Source organism: Echinops telfairi, unplaced genomic scaffold (genome assembly GCF_000313985.2).
Source record: "Echinops telfairi isolate 266 unplaced genomic scaffold, ASM31398v2 ScPeMD7_11;HRSCAF=52, whole genome shotgun sequence".
Classification (NCBI taxonomy): Eukaryota; Metazoa; Chordata; class Mammalia; order Afrosoricida; family Tenrecidae; genus Echinops; species Echinops telfairi.
In genome coordinates, this window is record NW_022103908.1 from 13,452,337 (window position 1) to 13,468,778 (window position 16,442).

Genomic DNA, 16,442 nt, shown 5'->3' on the forward strand with positions numbered 1-16,442 from the left:
CCTATGCCAGGGCTTCTCTCTATATGAGATGTTTATAAACCACCCAAGGAACTTGTTAACATGCAGATTCTGAATCAGCAGATCTGGGCCCGAGATTTTGAATTTTTAATATTCTCTCAATTAATACCTATGTTGTTGATCTAAAAACTATATTCTGAGGAAGAAGAAATGGAATAAATGACTAAAATTTTAAAAACAGTTTAATGATCTTTAAAAACATATAAAAAGCGAGGCTCAAAAACCTTAAATGCATCACACAGAACAGGATACGACAGCCAGGGAATAATTTGCATTGGGTCAAATAAATACATAATATATCAAATATATTGATGTGCAGTAAAAGCGCTGGTTGGAGGAAAATTAATTCAAACAATTATATTAAGAAGAAAAAACTGCTTATGAAATATATCAGCTTTCATCTGAATGAGGGAAAACAAAGTAAATTCAGAAGATGTATAAACAGCCACATCAAAAATCCACTGCTGTAGAATTGATTCTGATTAACAGTGACCCTTAATGGCAGAGTATAAGGCTCCATTGAGTTTCCAAGGCTGTAAATGGTTACAGAAGCAGACTATGTGATTTTTTTTCCTGGCAGAACTATTAACTATGAGCCATTAACATTTTTGTGAGCAGCCCCAACGCTTAAACCACTGAACAATCAGAGGCACTTAATTAGATGTAAGGAAACAAAAAAAAAAAAAACAAGTAAAGGAGATAGCAATGTGATAAAGATCATTTCAATAATAAAAAGCATAAAGTAAAAATATGAATTTTTCAAAACATCCATAAACGTTTGGAGTGACTGATTAAAAAGGAGACTGATTTTGCATTTCCCAACAAAGTTAGCAAGTTAAATGAGAGAGGATATTTATTTTTAAAAGACAAATGTGATGTTAATTATCTGCTGTTATTGTGCGAAATGCCCTCATATTGATTCCAAATCCCAGGCAGCCGATATATAAAAGCGTGAAACCCTGCCCAAACGTCACACTCGGGGCTATTTTAGAAATCACCAACGCAGTCACTAGGTCACCATCTCTTTTAGGGGCTTTCTCCTTCTCGGTGACCCTCTACTTTATGAAACAGGATTTCATTCTCCTGGGTCCTGGTCCCTCCTGATGACCTTTTCAAATGACTTGAGATGAAGTCTTGCCATCTATGATGTAAAGGAGCGATCTGACTATACATTTTCCAAAATAATTAATCATTTTTTCTGGTAGTCCGTTGTATATTTAATGTCCTTTGCCAACAAAGGCAGCAATTGCTATTTGATCTCTTATTCATTATTCATGTTTCATATTAAACAATAATACATTGACCACCATCAAGATGATGCCAACTTACAGCGACTCTATCAAGCAGGGCGGAACAGCCTCTGTGGGTTTCTGAGAGCGTAACTGACTCTTTGTTGTTGGATGTCACCCCACAGAGACCCTATGCACAATGAAACGGAATGCTGCCGGGGCCTGCACCTTCCCATGTAACTCTTCACAGGAGTAGAAAACTTCTTTGATCGCTGCAGAAAGGCTGGTGGTTTTGAACTGCTGACCTTGTGGTTAGAAGCCAAGCATAGCCACTACCCCACCAGGGCTCCTGTAACATTCACACGAGACTTGAAAATGTCATGTTTCTTGGGTCAGGCACACATTAGTTTCCTAAGTGACATATTTGCTTCGAACATTTTCAAGAGAGCTTTTGCGGCAGACTTCCTCAGCGTTCCTCACAGTCATTGATACCTTCCCTGCTGCCCCCATGGCACTGATTGTGAATTCAAGGAGAATGAAAGCCTTGATGATTTTAAATGTTTCTGCGTTTCAAGATATTGCTTATCAGTCCAGTTTTGTGGAATTTTTCCTCCTTCATATTAAGGTGTAATCCATACAAAAGACTTTGATCTTTATTAGTAAGTATTTAGAGACCCCTTTTCTTTCAAAAAGCAAGATAGTGTCATCTACATATTTCATGATTTTTTATGAGTCTCCAATCCTGATTTCATATTCTTCATCATATCATCCAGCTTCTTGGATTATTTGCAATCATACAGGTGGAATATGTATAGTGAAGTGGTATTACCCTGGTGCACACCTTTCCTGTTGTCAAACCATGTAGTATTCCCTTATTCTATAAGTATTGAATCTTTTAAAAAAAACTTATTATTTTGAATTGTCAAGATTTCCAGAGAAAATCAGTTTTCTATTCAATAACAACCAAAGCACTGCTGTCAAGTCAATTTTGATTCATAGAGACCATTTAGGATCAGGTAGAATTCCCCGTTTGTTTCTAACACTGTAAATCTACAGGAGTGGAAACCCTTGACAAAATTCAGACATAGTTTGTCTCAATGAATGGATCAAAATTCCCACAATAATTTCATTGAACTCCATAATTGTATACTGCCTTCCATTCACCCAAATTAGTAGGTGTATACCTTGTATTTAGTGATTTAACATGTCTTCCCCTAACACCCCTGGTAATCATCAAATAGTGTTTATTTTAGTGAAAAACAAATGAAAACCCATTATTTACACAACAGCGATCTCATACAATATTTTCCTTTTTTAAATTACTTATTTTGTTGATAATAATGTCCTCCTAGCTAATCCGTTTTATGAAATGTTCACAGAATTCACTGAGCCATATTTGTGTATGCAATCTTCCATTGATAGACATTTAGGTTGCTTTCAAATTTTTGCTCTTGTGAATAGTGCTGTAATAAGAATGTGAGTGTTTATAGATATATTTTAAACCTTGGCCCAGCTCTTATTTCTCCAGGATATATAACAAATATTGAGTTGCTGGATTTCATGGTATTTCTATTTCTAACTTTATCAGGAAGCACCATATTGTTTTCCATGGTGCCGGTTTCCTGATCTATGTACATGAGTACAATGAAATATTTTGCAATTTCTGTTCACTTCAATGTTATCTGTCATTTGTGTTTGATGATTTCCACAGTACATTCTGTTGGATCACCATTCTTTACCATTCTTTCAAATGGGCACCAATGTGTTTTGCTTTTTAATCTTCTGATCTTTACATATTTCACTAAGTTTGTCTTCTTGATGCTTCCTTGAATGTATAATTCAAAATCATGTTCACCTTCCCTCTTTTCATCTGTTTAATGGAACCATTTCTTCCTTTAATTCTATATTCAAGAACTAGTTTCAGTGTCTCTTCTGACACACATTTTGGTCTTTTCTGACTTTAAAAAGTGTTTAATTTATATATGATGTGTTTGATGTCAGAGTTTAATTTGTCATATTGATTGTGGAGGTTATCTCTAAATGAAAGTGAATTACACTCAAGGCTGTATTTTGACTTTCATAGACTTGTTTAAAAATCTACAGCTTCAACTTGTACACATATCAAAGCAACCGATCGCCTCAATGTGGCAGTGATCGAATAGGTGGGCTGCTAATGGTGATCACCAGACTGCTGAAGAAAGAGGAGCATATCTGCTTCTGTAAAGATTTACAATCTCAGAAATCCTATGGAGCAATTCTACTCGGATCTACCAGGTTTCCAGGAATTGTAAGAGCTCAATGGCAGTAGGGTTTTTTGAAGCCTCAGTTCCGCAGCAGGCCTTGTTCTGACGGATACATCGAGCTTCTCAATAGTCCTTTCCTGCCGATGAAGTTGACTTTATTCCTGTGGATTCTCCCCAGCGAGGGGCAGAATGTAGTCATTGTTCCATATTGTTTGGAAAAGAGTTTCAATAAATAACTGTTGCTGTTGCAAAATTCTATCACGTAATCTCCAGAGTCATGGCTACTACCAAGACCCTAGTTTTCAACTACTAATACTACTTTGTTTTTAACTTTTTGCATTCCAACCACTGGTAATTGTTAATATATATTTATTGCATGTTTTATCAATTTCAGTTGGCAAAATTTGATAAAAATATAAAGTTTTCTCATATTTAGCATCACCTTTTGATACATAAATTTGAATACTAGTCTCATTAGCCAGTCTTCTTTGAAGATATATTTATCGTTTCCGATCACAGATAGCATTGCCCTTAAGGGATCACTCTTGAAATGTTCTTTTTCACAATGAATAGGATGCCATTCCTTCCAGTTTATTATTCAAAGACCATGTGATTGTATAATTCAGCATACCTGTCCACTTCCACTCACAACTGTCTAGGATATCAATCTTTGTGTGCTCTATTTAGTTTTTGATGGCTTCGCACATTTCATGCTCTACATATTATTGGACATTGCAGTTGTTTCTCCTCATTTGAGTCATGCCATGTTAGCACAAGAAGGACCCAAAAGGCATACCAATCTAAAAATTATGGTCCATTCTTCTTTGAGGAAGCAGCTCTTCTTCAGTTGTATTTTAAGTGTCATCCAACCTGAGGGCTCATCTTCTGGCAGTGTAATTCACAAGGTTTCAGTGTCTAGTTCATCAGGAGACCATGGTTTTCTTCTTCCTGGTTTGTTTTAGTCTAGAAGTCCTGCTGAAACCTGTTGTGGTAGTTACATAATCTCCTGTCAACTTGAGGGCATTAAGAGAAAAGGGGTGAACGTCAGCCTTTCAATATGGTCACAGCCTGATGACCTCTTTGGAGGTATGGCCAAGGTAAATGGCCCCCTTCTCTCTATTTTTCACCCTCCTGTTGACGGGCCACTGGGAGACTTGCTAAGACTTGTGAGAGCCCTTCTTCACCTTTCTGTTGAGAGCCGCTCAGAGACATTCTGAGACCTGTGAGAATCCTGGAGATGCTTCTACAAGACTTTGTCCCACTGGCCTGTGACCTTACCGTATGTTGCATCACTTCATGTGCTGTGCGGATCTGAAGAAGGATTTATGGACTTATGGACTTGATCTGCACTGGGCTTGGATGTTTTCATAATATACAATTGCTCTTTGATATAAAGCTCTTTCTTATACATATATGCATGTCTCTAATTTTTTCCTCTAATCAACCCTCCCTAACACACCCATCCACCATGGGTGACTCTGCTTGTATTTGAAATATTAGTAGTACAGCTTTCAGGATCACAATAATACAGAGACCACCACAGTATTCAAACTGACAGAAAATGTCTAAATAATCTTATTTCTATTAAAAGGTAAACAATTATTAATTTGAAACATTTCTACATGGGGACAGCCACATCTATCAGTGTCCACTGGTCAATTAGATAGAATATTAAAAAAATATATAGATTTACATAAAGTGACCCAAAAATATGAAATATAATGACATTTAACAATACTTTTGGAAGTGAGGAAAATGGGACTATATATTTGATATGATGAATGTATTAACATTTTAATGTTATTGGTTGTTATATCTGCTATTATAAGATAATTTTAATGATTAAATATTTGGGAATATAGAAGTAAAATATGTTGACATTTAGAATTAAATTATAAATATTTTAGAAAAATAATATCTAAGATGTGTGTGTTCATGATCCTGAACATTTTCTAAATGTTTGAATAGGAGATGAAGAGATAAAGAGTTCAGACTTGGATATTAACAGTAAGAGATGAAGGTTACTCCCTCTACTACATTGGTTTCTAAGGGAAGCCTACCTATTCTAATACAGAAGCCTGATTAACCAATGGAAAGTAATTATGCATATTATTAATTGTTTCAGGCATCCATCTATATAGAGCATTTCCAAGTTATGCTTGCTTTAGGACACAAACAGGCACACACTCTTATACATACATGCATAATCTCTACCATAACTCAACACTTTGCTCACCACACTGCAACTAGAGGAATAGCTTCCAAACCCTCTGCATGGCCCCAAGAATATAGCATAACTAAAATTATATTTATTTCTTTTAGTATTTAACAAACTTTTTTCTTAACATGGTCCCATGAACTAGATCTTTAATACTCAAAATGTGACTAAAAAATAAATAGAACTGTAATCACTTGGAACTTGTAAAGATTAGAGAATCTTAGACCTCAACTCACCTAATAAACATGAATCTTAACAAAGTCTCCAGGTGATTAGTATGCACTGAACAGCTTGTTAAGCTCAGAGATGGAATGTATGGTTCCTAAATGTACATTGGAACATGTGTGTCCGTGCATGTACATATGTGTGTGTGCATGTGCTAAAGAGAGAGAGAAAAAAAATTATGGGAGAGGAGGTGTCTTATTTTTATCAATATTATATTGCTAGAGAAATTTGGCCCATGTTGTTAATTGTCATGGCGTTGATTGCAATTCATAGAAAACTCATGTTAAAGAATAAGACTTCCATGTAGAATTTGTTTCTTATAAATCATTTTATTGGGAGCTCTTGCAGTTCTTGTAACAATCTATAAATCAATTGTATCAAACACATCTGTACATATGTTGTCATCATCATTTTAAAAAAATCTCCTTTCTACTCGAGCCCTTGGTATCAGCTTCTCGTTTTACCTTCCCTCCCGAACCTTCCCACCCTTGTGAAACCTTGATAAATTACAAATTCTTATTATTTTCATATCTAAATCTGTCTGCTGTCTCTCTTCACCCATGTTTTTGTTGTTCATCCCCCTGAAGAAGGAGGAGGGGTTATGGGTTCCCCTTTACTGCTCCTTCTCCACCCACTTTCCCCATACCCTCCTGGTATCACTACTCCATTACTGTTCCTGAGGGATTATCTGTCCTGGATTCCATGTGTCGAGGGCTCTTATCTGTACCAGTGTACATACTTCAGTCTAGCCAGATTTGTAAGGTAGAACTGGGTTTATGATAGTAGGGGGAAGGGTGGGGGGGGGGGGGGGGGGGGGGGGGGGGGGGGGGGGGGGGAACACCATTTAAGAACTAGAGATATGTTGTATGTTTCATCTGTAACATACTGCATTTGGCTGACCGGTTCCTTCCTTGCGACCCTTATGTTAGGAGATGTCCAATTATCTACATACAGATGGGCTTGGGTCTCTACTCTGACCCACCTGGTTTGCATCTGTATGATTATTTGTTCTGGGTCTTCTGGTGTCTGATGCCTGAAACCTGATCTGGTCAGCACCACATGATCACACAAGCTGGTGTGCTTTTTCCATGTGGGTTTTGTTGTTGGCTGTAGTTTTCATCCAAGTATATCACCAAACTTTTCCTTCCCTACTACCACTTTGTAGGTTCCACCTATCAACTTTTAAGGTGGCCGTTGAAAGGAAATTTCACTACCAGGGCTTGTTTCTTGGATCACAAATGTGCTCAAGAAATAATTGTAGGGAAAGTGAATGAAGGGACAGAAAGTGTATCAAAGGAAGCCAATTTTATATATCAGGAAAATATATCATTTTCAGAGAGAGAAAGCATGCTAATAAATATTATTTAAAATGATTTGTAGAAACACTGACAGTTATCAACTCAAGCAGAAGTAATGGTGGTTTGGGTGTTATTTTTAAAGGTAAGGCAATAAAACAGCCCGTTATAAGTGAAATATTACCCTTGAAATATTATTGATATGTTTTTTTAATTGCAAATCTAATCATCTGTTATACTTTTATGTTATAAGTGTGAATGCTAATTTTATATTTCCCTTTTATTTACCATGGTAATGCACTTTAGGAAGAGCACTTCAAATTTAATTTTCTTTTTGTATTAAAAAACTACCACCAGAAAAATCTAATGTAGATATAATCATAATCGACATTGACGATCATACAAAAACATCTAAACTACAAAGACAATGTTTTACTTCCGTTGCAGGTTTTCTTAATTACTATAATGTGCTCAACAAATATAAGATGAAAACAAAATATTTTCACTAGGTAAATAAATTGTGACTTTCTGTATGCTCTATTGTCCAAAAACACCTCTAATTCTTTATGAAAGTTCAGGGTCAATCTCTTTCTCTGGTCTCATTCCCATCATAACTATTCTACTTCCTCTGCACCGTTTTTTTCTTTAAGTTATTCTAATCAGGCTTCGGCTCATTTATATCACTTCTCTAAATGGGCTTAGAAAATTGTTCTTGGCCAATTGATGAAGTATAAGAAACATAAAACCACTTGAATTCGCAACAGGGATTATCTTCTTAAAGTCCAGCCTCTGAATTCAAAGGAAGACATTGTAATTTAATCACTTCTTTGTTTGTTTCATTTATCTCAAAAATAAAACAAAACAAAAAAACCTCACCTCACTGCCATCCAGTTGATGCAGACTCACAGTGTTTATGAAGAAGAAAGTCCCATCTTTCTCCAGAGGGGGCACTGGTGGTTTCAAACTGCTGACCTTGAGGATCGTAGCTGAATGTGATCACTGTACCAAGTCTAAGCTCTTTCTTACTCCAGTTGCTGAACCATCCCCCTTCAAACCGTCTGCTCATAACTGCCTTCTCTTTCCCAAAATATCACGCATGAATTACAAACAACTACAAGGAGAGCAACGGTCACTATAACCTACCAGAGAAGCCTAGGGGCCAATGCTGTCACCTCCCCAAAGGACAAGTCTTACTGAGCCTCATCAACCTCTGCCTGGTGTCTGGTCTGTAATGGGCAGGTTGGAAGCAGAACAGAAAAGGAAGATTGAAATGTTAAATGGGAACTCAGAGAAGTTGAAAGATGCAAAGAAAAAGAGCGAGGAGTAAAGGAAGTAATTAGATAAACTTGGATAGAATTCAAGTTAGAATTTATTATGCTCTGAGTATTTTTCACCTCTAAAATGAAAAATGTACTTAAAGTTAGATGAAGCTGTGAAAAATATTTATGCTAAATTATGTAAATTCTAGCAACAAAGCCTAATGTTTAACACATACTCTTTCTCACTGCTAAGTTTTAAATGTAAATCTTCAAGTTTTCTTATAATTTGTGCATAATACATTTGTTAACAATATGAAGCAATTTTTATTTTTGTCTGCAAGCTAACTAAGATTACAGACTAAAACTATTTGCATATACATATGTAATCTTTATTTTCCCATCTTAGTTGATTGGAAGAATAGGGAATGATGGTTTTTTTGTTCTTTATATTTTTTTGTTCAAGAAAATATTGTGTTATCTCAATTTAGTCGAAAATCTAATTATGTTTGTATATGTGGATATTTTACATTCACTTATATTGTAAAAAAGTAAGGTGGTTATTTTTTATAGAAAAAGCCAAATAAAACAGTATCATAAAGACTTTTTTTTTCCCTCTTTGGTTAGTCCTGACTTAAGTTTTGGTATATGTTGTTGTATTTGTGTTAAGGCAAAGCCTTAGGCTGGGTTACCTTGGGTGAAGATAGATAGATAGATTGATTGATTTATATCAGGAAAATGTAGAGATGGGCAAGTTCCAAGATCTTAGGTCAGATGTCAGGCTGGAGGCTTGTCTTGTCTCAAAAAGCTGCGGTAGTTAATGAATCAATGATTAGCAGGTCAGAAGTCAAGCTTCTAGTGATAGAGGTGAACGAATTCAATTGACAGGCAATACAACAGACTTCTGACATGAGTCCAGAGAACCATGTGTCCAGTACAAGATGCAGAATCCAGACCAGGCCCAAAGGAAGCAAATTTTTCCAGAGAGGCCATTTTTATTAGAAGCAGGCTACTACTTCAGAGGGACCTCATCATAGGAGATTACTAGGTCTGAAGTGCCAATCACTGGGAATCTTGACTTAGCCAAGGTGATGAAAAACCATAATTATCTCACCTTAATTTAAACTCCTTTTTGCTTATGCCATTAATCCTCCATCCTATTCATATAAGCCAACTATTCCTTGTGGAATTGGGGGCAAAGTAGTGATAATTTAAGTCAAAATTTACTTAAGCAACTTTTTACTAAAATAAATAGTGCTAAATTGAACTGAAACTATAGAGTTAACTATTGATTATTTGCATAATTTATTTGATACTTATATCCACATATCATATTTTTGTGTTATCAGATGTTTCAAAGAAAAACAAGAAAAACATAAAAGGAAGTTATTACTATATTTGAAATGCTTCCTAAAATTTATATATCTTACTTTATACATTCTGGACAATTTATTATTCATATTGGTCATATAGAATATATTGATCTATTAGTTTGTCATGGTTTCATGCTTATTTCTGTGATACTGGAAGGTATTTCAAATGTCAGCCAGGTCAGCAAAGATAAATAAGTTTAAGCAGAAACCCAGAACACATAGAGCAGGAAGGAGGACCTAATAACCGACTTCTAAATAATGTGCCAGTGAAAACCTTGTAAATAATGTGCCAGTGAAAACCTTATAGATAGCCGCAGGACAGCAGGACACTCTGTGAAAGCATGCCAGAGATGAGAAGGCGCTAAAACCACAATTGGAGAGATTCCCTGAGTTTGCTGTAATAATATGGATAGAGTAAAGCTTTGGACCTTCATTTCATGAGGTAGCAGGACTCAAAATGAGGAGACATTTGAAAACAACCACTTGTCATTGGAATCTGTTGTACAAAGAAGAATCAAATAAAAATCTTAAGTTATGAGATGTGAAACGGAATGCATGGGCTGAGATGGACCGATATTGCTCATTTTGAATCAGATAATTATATGGTGTGCTACCCCAGGAATAACAAATTGAGAGTAGCAGTGTGACTTTCATAATCAAACAGCACATTCACAATCTACTCTGAAATGTAACATTATCAGGGAAAGAATAATATCAACAGGCCTACAAGGAACACCAATTAATATGGGTATTATTCAAATGAACATTCACATAGATTCATACATGATGAAATTAAAGATGTTTCAAATCAAACTTTGTGATCCAAAACTGATCTAGCATTCAGTCAAGATAGATTGTTAATTAATTATTGCAATATGAACTTCAGAAACAAAGAATAAGAATCAGTAGTTGGGAAATAGGGCCAGGATGATGGAAATGATGACAGAGACAAAATGATAGAATTATATAAGACAAATTAGTTGGAAATATGTTTGCTTGTTTTTTTATAACACAAACTACAACTAAACATAAAGACCCTGCTGGGTGGAATGAACAGAAAGCAAATCAACCATCTGTGGAAAGAGATGATCTATACATTTAATGTCATCATTCAGAACAAGGGCCAACTGCAGCACAGACCACAGACTGCTCAGATGAAAGTGCGAGTTGCCTGAAGAAAATCAAAATAAGTCACAGAGACCAAAGTGCTCCCAAGGGTAACCCACCTGGCTTGAAGACCAGACTCCCTGTGTTGAAGATCAACAATGGGAGGAATGTGTGGTTACATGAAGAACAGGGGAGGAGGGGGTGCAGGGGAGACAGGTCAATAAAAAGACAGGAAAAATGAAAACCCCAAAATGGGTATCAGAGGAGACTCTGAAACATGCTTGTAAGCATAGACTAGCTAAAGCAAGTAAAAGAAATGCCAAGAAAGTGATCGGAAGCAGGAATTTAAAGATCACTTAAATTAGGAGAAGACACAATACAGCATTGTGATAGAATATGTGAAGACCTGGTGTGGAAAAATCATCTTGTTATTTCCCACGCTAAAAAAATAAAAAAAAGAAAGAAGAAAAGGGTAAGATTTTCCTGTTAGAATATTAAAGTATTCTCTGGACAAAATTAGATCCCTGGTGATGTAGGAGGGTCACACGCCGGGCTGCTAACCACAAAGGAGCCCTGGTAGCTTCATGGTTGGCATTAGGATGTGCTCCACAAGATCCGCAGTTCGAAACCACCAGCTGCTCCAGGAGAGAAAACGTTTTGTACTCCCATAAATTGTACAGTTTTTGGACATTTGCAGGGGCCGTTCTACCCTATCCTCTAAGGCCAGCATGAGTTGGCTTGGACTGGATGGTCAGGTGAGTGAGTGAGTGAAATGAGTGAGTTTAACCACATGGAAAGCAATTTGAATATAGTTGTCACTACATGGGACAAAGATGAGGTTTTCTGTTCTCATAAAGATTCATGGCATTTGAAATGCTAGTGAACAGTTCGATTGTCCCATAGAGTCGCTATGAATCAAAATAGATTCCATGAATGAGAGTTGAATTATATTAAAGACATTGAACTGTGCAGGAAGATGGAATGAATACATACAGTTGAAGACAAATTCACTGTCTCAGGTCGATCACACTCATAGCAGCTCTACAAGAGAGGGTAAAACTGTCTCCGTATGCTTCTGAGACTGTAAGTCTTTATGAGAGTAAAAACCTTCATCTTTTCCCCAGAAAACTGCTTCAGGTTTTGAGCTGCTAACCTTAAGATTTTATAATATGATGCACAATCATAACCACTACACCATCAGGGATCAATGCAATAAAAATAATAGCTTGCTGTTAACCAATTCTAGGGAGCAACATTTAAATGGAATAGATCATATACATGCCCATTTCAAGGAAAGGTGATCAAATAAAATATGAACTTATTTAACAATATCATTAATATCACATTCAAGTAAAATTGTTTTAGCAATACATTGACAAGGAACTGCTAGAAATTCAAATTGGATTCAGAAGGTGTCATTTAGGAGTGGATATCAGTGCTGTTTCTAGATGAACCTTAAAAGCAGATGCAGTCCGGGTAGATGGTATTCAAAGCAGATAATACAAGAAAAAGGTTTACCTGTGTTTATTATGCAAATTGATTCAACTCAATAGAGTGTAACGAATTATATATAACCTTGAGAAGAATGGGAATTCCTGATCAACTAGTTGTACTTGTACTGCAGCATTCAGTGCAGATGTAGACTCAATGTAAAGCAAACAAAAATTCTCACAACTGGACCAAAAGAAAAGACCGTGCTAAACAGAGAAAAGACTGATGTTTCCAAGGATTTCATTTTACGTGAAACCACAATAACCCTTCATGGATACAGCAGTTAACAGATAGAAAGATGTATTGCAATGGGCAACTCAGCTGTACAAGTACTGTTTAAAGTTTTACAGATATCATTTTGTGGATGAAATTGCACCTGACACTGCCTTAATTTCATTCACCTCACATACTTGTGAAAGCTAGTCTATGAATAAGGGAGATTGTAGGAGTTCGGATGCATTTGAATTATGGTACTGAAGAATATTGACAGTATCGTGGACTGTTAGAACAAACACATCTGCCGAAGAGACCTATAGCTAGGGTGTGCTTTAGAAGAACAGAGCGAATGTTCACATGTTCTTTGGACATGTCAGTCCCTGGAAAAGAATATTATACTTGATAAAACAGAGGGTCAACAAAAAAGAGGAAGGAGAGGATTGCTATAGTGGCTGCAACACAGATTCAAGTCTAACAACAATTATGAGGAGGCACAGGACTGGGCAGAGTTTTAAGTTGTAACTGACTCTTTGGCACTTAACAGCAGCAACCTGGACAGATCACACCACTTTTCTTGGCTAGGGAAGATTGGAAGCTCCTACTAATACCTGTTAAAGACTAAACCCTTAGGATAAATTACACCTTATCTGTTAGTCTGCGTAGATTAGAGAAACAATTTGGAGACATTCATATGTATAGGAAAGCACTTTATAGACAAGAGCAAATTAATATTGAGAAAACATCCCAGCCCAGGCCAGATTAAGTGCCTAAGACTGATATTAGCTCAAATGTGGATACCAATCTGTAAAGTCCTCTTCAGACTCACACAACACATGCAATGATGCCAAATGCAGGAAGATCATAGGCCAGTGGGTGGAAAGTCTTGTGGATCCTGTGGTGGTAGAAGCATCTCAGTGTTGCCGTGGGTCTCCACGTGGCTCTTTCAGCTCCAGGGCTTTAGTGAAGCTCCATGCGTCTTGTCCACAGGTATGCAGTGTCCCGGCTCCAGCAAGCTATTTATCTCCTTAGAGCCTCCAAATGAAGTCATCAAGCTGTGACCTGATTGATAAGCTAAACTCCACCCCTTCACTCTTAAACCTCAAATTGACAATAGATCATGTAAATACCACACCTTAGCAAAGAGAATAAGAGATGGATTGACACCATAGCTTCAGCATTGGGGCTCAAGTGGAAATCAATTTTGAGGATGAGCCAGGACTGGACTGTGTTTTGTTCTGTTTTGCATAGTGTCACTATCAGTTGGAACCAACTTGCTAGTACCTAACAACAACAACAACAACAACAACAATATAAAGAAATCAAACACAATTATCACAACTGGAACAATATGATAAATGGAATAGATATTGAAAATTTCTAGGATTTAATTGTACTTGAGTCTACAATAGCACATATGTAAGTAAGCATCATTCAAGAAACTAAACAATGTAATCATTGGTTGAGTCTGCTTTAATTGTAAAAGCAATGATACTACTGTATGGGAAAAGATGCCCTTGACCCATGATCACCTCTGATGCGTAGGCAATGGATACTTTAAATGAAGAAATGCTGCAACATTTGAATTGTGGTATTAAAGAGAAATACTGCAAGTACCTGGGACTGCTGGGAGAATAAACAGGTCATTCTTGGAAGGAGGAAAGCCAGCGTGCTCCTTAGAAGTGATATTGGGGAGTCTTTGTCTCACGTTTAGGACACATTATCAGGCAGTTCATCTTCCTAGTGGGTGAATGAGGAGCCAGCCTCCACAGGAGCAAGGCACCTTCAGCTCACCCAAACCTTTCTAGCCATTTTCTTCCCTAAGAAATGCCCCTGGAGCTCCACAAAGCATGTTTATGTTAGCCCTGTGGCAATGTGGGATTGCCCTGGTGTCACAAAGTATGTGTGTTGCCTGTGACAGAGGAGCCACTTCCCTCCTGGCTGCCACCCTGCCAGCCAGGTGGGCGAAAACAGAACTGGGTTCTGTTTTCTGACTTACCTCATGGCACTCACAGTGCTTTGGGGGACGTGACATCCTTGGATAAACCACGCTCTGCTGAATCCTCTTCCTGAACTTGGGAAATGGGAAGGTAAATTGACACGTGAAGACCTCTTCATCAGTGATGTAGAGCATTCCTCTCATATACTTTGACAAGTTACCTGGAGGGATTAGTCCCCAGAGAGGGACACCTGCTTGCTAAAGGAGGGAGAGAGAGAAAAAGAGGAAGAACTTCAAGGAGATGGATTTAAACAATCAATACAACAAAGGGCTTATGAAAAGGAAGTATTATGAGTATGAAACAGGGTTGGACAGTGTTTCCTTCTGGTTTATATAGTTTTCCTGAGTCAGAACTGACTCTAGTACATCTAATAATAATTAATCACATTAATACATTTGTAAATCAATTATATATGTAGGCTATTGTTAAAACAGTCTGCACCAGCATGCTAACATATTTATGTTTAAACACCATGAAACTATCCAGAATATAAGATTTCAATATGAGTTTCTTTCAAAATAAATTTAAGTCTAAATAAGTTAATTATAACTTTAAACTGTATGACCATAAGACTTATAATCTATATCGGGGTTTGTGGTGGTGACATAATCTGTTGTCAAGAGTGAAGGGATGGAGGTTAGCCCATCAGTCAGGTCGTGGCTTGATGTCCTCATTTGGAGATGCGAAGGAGATAAATAGCTCACTTGAGGCAGGACAGAGGCTCACTCCCTGCGAGACATTCCTGTGGAGAAGACACATGGAGCTACACTAGAGCTCCAGAGCTGAAGAAACCACATGGAGACCACTGCCAGCACTGAGATGCTTATACCACCACTGGGTCCACAAGCCTTTCTACCTACTGGCCTGTGATCTTTCTGCTTGCATTCAGCATCATTGCATGTGCTATATCTGTCTGAAGAATTTATAGAGTGGTAATGGAAATAAGGACTAATATCACATTTATGGACGTAACCTGGACTTCCCTGGGATATTTTCTCAATATTCAATTGCTTTTGTATATAAGGCTCTTTCTTATACACATATGAGTCTCCCTGAATTTGTTTCTCTAGTCGATCCAGACTAATACAGGTATACTTTCTATGTAAGATTAAATATACTTTTTTTCACACACAAAAATAAAAATTTTATATTTCTTTGCTTCTCCCAACCCACAAAGGTTTTCATAAGCACACTATGCCATTTTTCCCATGATCAATATATATATCAGCATAGTGGATTTGCAAAAACACGCCTGAAGGCATGTTATTTTAATTTAGATATGGTAATAAGTGTGAATTAAAAAATACATTTGATGATTTGTATTATTATATAGTGAATTAATGAGTTCGTATTTGTCTGGTTTTATCACGCAATTATATTGTATATTAGGTCACACTTTCCTATATCTTTTATTCTTTTCACTTCAATATATATCTATATTAGTAACAAATAAAATGCACCAAATTAGTAAGAAGTATGGTTGAAAATGAAAATTTATAATTTCTCTATAAAAGTACAGTGACTGTATTGACAATTTCTTGGGAGGTATATGGTTGGGGTGTGTGGGGAGCTGATAACAATGAATACAAGAAAGAAGTAAATGTTCTAAAGTAGATTGTGGAGATAATTGTATAATTTATTGATATAATTGAAGTATTAAACTGTATGATATGTGAAATATAGCCAATAAACTGTTTTAAAGTATTTAAATGGAGACATTATAGTCTATATCACTGAGATGGTTAAAGTTTATTGTGCCAACCTGGCCCATAAA